A 6,712-nucleotide genomic window follows, 5' to 3' on the forward strand; every position below is an offset into this window, starting at 1 on the left:
GTTACGCCGAGGCAACGATACCTCTAATAATTTTTTAATCCAGTATACTGAATTAAGATTCTTGATATGATTGGCCTTGAGAGCCCACCCGGTTTGACGAAATTTTGTGCAGTCTGTTTTCGATCCAAACCTCGGTTGAAGGATGACAGAGTCAGCGTTAATATGGCAATTGCTAGGTGATATATCTAATAACGTCAAGTCGTGAATACGTCTACCTGAATGCAGTAGCAGTAGCAGAGCCGTATGTCTGGATACTTGATATAAGCTATCCTCATCTACTATACTTTTATTCAGGCCAACTAAAATGTCATCCAAATTCCATATAGGTTTCTTAACCTTAGGCTTAGATATTGATATGCCCTTAAGTATGTTTCTCACTAGCGGATGACTGGAGATTAATTCTGATCTCGATGGATTGGCAAAGGTACAAATCACTGATTTATGTACTAATATTGTTGCAGCGGCTAGATGTTCTCTATGATGAAGAAAACATAGATATTCTGCTACTTTTTCTGGAGACGGGTCATTAATAGAACAGGAATTTTCAGCTGCCTATTTTTTCCATCTGATCCATGCTGAATGGTAAGTTCGTAAAGAGGTTTTTCGCCAGGAATTTTCGAGGAGGTCTTTGTACTCTTGTGGCCAGGTGTTTATTTCGGAGGCCCACCCCGTACCCTCCAGACTTCCAATTCTAGGTCTCTCACTTCTGGAGGTGGCTGGTTGGTTCTGCGATCCATTAAATTGAACTGTAAATCTCGAATCGTGAAGGGGGCTGCTGTTGCGCGAGATTTGAGATCGGCTCTCCAATGTACTTTGTGCCACCTGGGGCAGGCAATTAGGTAGATTCCTCGAGCTTTGTTCAGGTGGCGAAGTACTCTCGGCATTAGGCATGGTGGAGGGAATATCCACGCCAGGTTCCAGTTCCAATGTCTGGAGAAAGCATCTACGAATAATGCATTTCGATCCCGTATGTCCTCGGTCACGTACACTGGTACCACCTTCGACTGAGCTGACGCAAAGAGATCGATCTGCGGTGTTCCCCATTTGCTGAATATCATGTCCATGACTGAATTCGACAGGGACCACTCTGGAAGTTCTTGTTGGCGAGAGAGGCTGTCCGCCGTAGCGTTGTATCGACCCGGGATGTGTCTCGCTGTAAGCGTTATATTTAGTTGATTGATGAGCTGGAATATCATTCTCGTCAGCTTCAGCAGGACCAAAGATTTGGTGCCCCCTTGTTTCTGCAGATAAGCTACAACAGTTTGGTTGTCTGATTGTAGAAGGCACGTTTGTCCTCGTACTATTTCCCTGTTCTTCTTTAGGACTATGAACACTGTCCACAATTCCTTCCTGTTGCTGTGCCATGTTTTTTGCTTGCTGTTCCACGGTCCTTTTTGGTGTCTGCCATTTATGGATGCGCCCCATCCCCAGTCCGATGCGTCTGTCGATATAAAAATTGTCGTTGGTTTTGGAAAGATGGCAGAGTTGTCGGACAGGTGTTCTAGCCACCACGTGCAATCGGATAGAGTCTCTGGGGACAGAGCATATTTTTTGCTTGTCGGGAACCTTCTCATTCTGTTGTTGTCTCTCTGGAGGTGCCGACAGTGCAGTCGCCCGTAAGGCACGACAAAGGACGCGAAAGTTAGACGTCCTAGCAGACGTTTTGCTTCTAGCCAGGTGCATTTTTGTTCCGTCAGTATTTTCGATAGTTGTTTCCTCGTAAGCAAGTTTTTCTTGTGGTCTATACTCTTTACGTCCGCTTGCGTGTCCCAAATAATCCCGAGGTATTCTTGTTTTTGACATGGAGTTTGGCTGGTCTTTCCGGAGTTCAGTTGCCATCCGAGGTACTTTAGTATTTGACAGGCACGAATTCCTTGTTTTGTTAGTTGTGACGGATTCTGCCCCGCTATAAGGAAATCGTCGAGGTACACGACCACGCGGATTCCTTCGCTTCTTAGGATACTTGCTACCCAGTTCGTCAGTTTGGCAAAGACTTGAGGTGCAGTTGCTAGACCAAAGGGCGGACACGTCATTTGGAAGAGGCTTTCTCCTACCTTTAGCATCAGGAATCTCCTGTGCTGCTCTATTATTGGCACATGAAAATATGCCTTTGAAATATCTATTTTCAGTAGGTAATCCTGTGGTTGTAAGAAGTTCTGAACTTTTTGGGAGTTTATAAGTCTGAACTTTCTTGGTTTTAAAAATTTGTTTAGGTTTTTCAAATTGAAAATCTGCCGAAAAGTGCCGTCCGGTTTCTTTTTCAGGAATAAAGGGGACAGGAACCCCGTTGGAGCCGATGCCGGCTCTATCGCCCCAATTGTTTGTAGGCCCCGGATTTCCGAGTCCATGGTAAGGCTGGGCGTCGTTTCCAGCGATTTGATGTCTTTCTTGGAGAGGCACATTAACGGGGGTTTTTTGATAAAGGGGATCCTGTATCCTTTTATTATCTTTAGTAGAGTTTGATTTGCTCCTAATTTTCTCCACTGATTTACCCTTAGACGTAGTACCCCGGCTCGAAACTGACTGTCAATATTTTTTATTATGCGCAGCTCGCGTGGGGCGCTTTCTGGAGTCCTTCTTCGAGCTTTGAGCGTCCTTGGCGCGATTCTTTTGATGGCTAGACGATTTGGCTGGCCCTTGGGCTCGTCGAGGTTGTCTTGTCCTATTGAAGTTGGGTGCGTTGGGAGTTTTGTTTTGCATTTTGTTTTTGAACTCAGGTTTCTTCGGGGGAAAAAACTTTTCATATCCGCCATATTGCTTGAAAGCTTCTGAAAGCATTGCTTCGTCAAACAAGTGTGTCTTAGAAGGCGGGATGTTCTGCATGACGGTGTCACACGCCATATCCGAGGACGAGTAGAACGCTCTTCTGGCCGATATTATTTCGGAGCGCCGGCCACAGACGTATTGTAGCGCCTGGTCGGAGATACGCCTGTACCCGGACTCTTTTGAGAGCACATTCTGGTGTATTGATTTGATAATCAGAGGGTCATATACCTCTCTTGCTATTTGTTGAAGGCCATCCTCTAAGGCTCGTCTCTCCAACAGAAAAGAATGTGTGAGCACTCCTAGGGTTTTGTCAATTTTTAGGAGTATATCACCACCTCGGCGTGATCTTGCTTAGCTGAGGGTTGATTTTTAGTGCAGTAAAAACCGGAGTTCCATGTAGCGTTTTTTCTGCTTCTTTGTAACGCAGATTATTCCATGTGTCAGAGCCAAGACGTTGGCATTTAGCTCCTTTTGCTACCATGTGTGCATCTGCCGCTGGGACAGGAGGTTCAGCTTCTGTAGTGATCGTGTCAAAACAAAGACCCGCTATGGCTTCTGTCTTGTCATCCCATGTTGGTACTGGCGTTGGTGGGCTTGTTTGCTCCTCTTGGCGCTCCTCGCTCTCATTGTCTGACCCTATGTCTATGTCTGAGTAAGACGTGTCCGCTTCAGCGATAGTGTGATCAGCCATTTGAACGTCTTTAACTGAGTTTACCGCTTGTACTATGCGCTCGGCAGTGTTGTTGGAGGCAGCCAACATTTGTTGCATCAGGGCGCTGAACATTTCCGTTTGCTTTTCGAGTGCAGCGGCAATAGGGTCCGGCCTGGCGCTCTGTGTCTTCTCTGTGTTGCCAGGGGTCCTCAATCGCTTCGTTCTGGTTGGGGATCGAGCTGGAGTGCTTGGAGCTCGTTTTGAGGCTCGTGACAGAGAGCGCCCTCTTAAGAAATTATCGGTTTCTTCTCTGCTACAAAGATGTGATTTCATCATTCTAACTGCATTCAGAACATTTTCCACGTTATTGCCGTGTATTTTAGCAGCCAATGAGTAAGGGGCATAAATTAGAGCTCTGGTAAAAGGCCATTCAAGCATCTTCCAGTCTAACGGCATAAACGGTAGAACGGCGTCATGCAGCTTGTCGATCGGGTCCTTTGAGGAGGAGGCTGTGGTGCCCGTGAGCAGAAAGACCTCTCGGATTGTTGGCATATTCCTGAAAAAGGAATACTATTTGAGTATAGCTGTAACTGATGATCCGTCGGATCAATTAGGCTTAGAGAGGACGGCCGCGCGAAGCTTCGGGCCGTTGGTCCGACGGGCGGAGCCGATAAGTATGTACAGTGATCCGTCGGATCAGCTGGACCGCCCGTCGGACGGGTCCAGTGTGGAACTGATAGGAGCCGACGGCTCAATTGAGACGACGGGTCAGATATAGGGATATATGATCCCTTTCGTTCCTGGTTTTTGCTTTTGTAGTGCGTATAAAGCACGTTTACTTAAAAAGCAGGAGCAGGTGATGTGATACACGCTGCTCGCATACGTCTAATAACGTAATGTGATTTGATGGCTCTCGGAGGCGGTAAGCCGTCCGGGGCATCAATAAAATTAACTCGTAGGTTGCTAAAAGAAAGGGAAATAGACTTACCTTAGTCTTTCACTTGTAGAACTAAACGTAGATTGTTCACTTTTTATATTCGCTTTGCGAACGAACACACGTCGTTACTTGGGGAAAAGTCAAAGCGTACTGAACAAGCAGCTAGCCGGCTCGCGTTGGTGCCTGTTCCGGTAGTGACGTCACGCCAGTGTTGCCACTTAAGGTGGCTGCAAGTAGGTTATAGGGAGTTTGTAGGACAATTTACTTGGGGAAAAGCCGATCGTAATCTCAAGGTGGGTCAAGCGGAGGCTCGGACCTCTAAATAAAAAAAAAATTTGATATATAAATGCATACCAGTAATAAAAAAATAAATAAATTAGATATTATGGGTGACAATAATTCTGGCGCAGGTCAGGGCTCGGTGCATTATTGAATGTGTATTACTCAAAAAAGGTTTTTCTTTTTTTGTAAACAAATTTATTTTTGTAAACATAGATCATAATTATACATATAGATCATCTGTTCTTATGCTTTGTGAACTTGTATGTGTAACTAAGTTGGGCAAAAACTTTTTATAATTTATTGTATTTCTATAAGTGAGAACCTATAATTGGCTCTGTGATTCTATTGTGATTTCTGGATATATGTAGCGCTGTTGGTTCTGAGGTTCTCCATGTACTAAAATAAAATAAAATAAATATTAGTAATTTTATAACACAACGAAAGTTACATCCAAAATCTCATTATTTAACTATACAGCGAATAAAAAAATATAAATTAATTTTCGGTTACTGATGAAGTTATGATGATAGAAAATTTGAATTTCGCGCCTTTTTCTACTAACAAGATTTGGTTGACCATCTATACATCATTTGTGAAAATTTCAATTGTCTAGCTATCGTGGTTCATGAGATACAGCCTGGTGACAGACGGACGGACGGACGGACGGACAGCAAAGTCTTAGTAATAGGGTCCCGTTTTTTACCATTTGGGAACGGAACCCTAAAAGGCTCCCTGAACGCACCTTGATTTGAAACATTTGAAAAAAAAAAGACAAATAACTGTCAATGTCATAGGCACAGGGGTGCCAACTTAGGGGTTTTACCACTAAATTTAGGGGAAAAAAAGCAACTAGTGGTTTTTTTAGGGGCTAAATACTTTTAGTGGATTTTTTAGGGATTTTTCTAAACGTGTTCACGATGTGAGAAGCTACATACTATACTGGAAACGAAACGTTCTCGATATATTAGTGTATCCCACTCTGTGTTGCTTGAACTCGCAAGTGCGACTGAGAAGGAAATACACGGCTGAACGTTCCGATTTACGCTACACAGTGAATTGTATTGTAACGTGATTGTATGATCTTTCGTCGCTTTAAATGTGGTTCAGACCATCCTTTTGGTCAGGCCCCCTTGTCGGGTCGGGCAGTGTTAGGTCGGCCACATACATACGGAATGTTTACCCGATTTCCTTACGAAATGACCATGATGATGATGATGATGTGTGAACGGAACTTCACTATACACATTCATACAGCTGTCTGGTTTGCTTATTTGCACATGCCATTTCATACGGAAGACGAATAGAAAGTCCGTATGTTCCGGCCTAATAATAAAAAGCAAGTACGTTACGGCGGATCAGGGAGATGCAAGGAGGGTCAAGGCAGGGTATACGTGCGGTAGTCTGTTACGGCTATAAGCTTGATATAGGTATTGGGCCCCACCAAAAGTGTCGTGTGAATGAATAAGCTATTAGCGCTCTATTTTGGCTCTGTGGCGTCGTGGCTGTTGATTATTGGATTTGTTGGCAAACTTGAGTACGACGGGTGTGCACACGTTAAAGTAGTAACAGTAACAGTAGTGCGGTGCGGCGCACGTATCGATAGTGTGTAAGCTTCCATCGCACATAATTACTATTAATAGTGGTGCGATGGGCATGCACGTCGCACCAACTGACAAGTAATAATACTGGTGCGCTCCGCACCAATTTCCCTAGTGTGTAGGCTGCATCGCACCGTTTGACAGCTGTCATTTTCAAATTATGATAGTGGAATATGTCAATGCCAAACTGGACGGCAATGTAGCCAGTTGATGAAATTGCAAAAATGCGGAAGCAGTGCTTTAAGGACGTAGATTCCCAAAGATTTTCAGGCATAAAAGTGTATTATAAAGCTGGTCAAGCAGATCTTGTCAGTAGAAAAAGGCGGCAAATTTGAAAAATGTAGGCGCGAAGGGATATCGTCCTATAGAAAATTTAAATTTCGCGCCTTTTTTTACTGACAAGATTTGCTTGACCAGCTATATTACCTCAGGCCCTTCATCTACCTCTAAAAAAGCGGACCCACAATAATTTAAATT

This window comes from Cydia amplana, chromosome 26, assembly GCF_948474715.1.
Source record: "Cydia amplana chromosome 26, ilCydAmpl1.1, whole genome shotgun sequence".
Lineage (NCBI taxonomy): Eukaryota > Metazoa > Arthropoda > Insecta > Lepidoptera > Tortricidae > Cydia > Cydia amplana.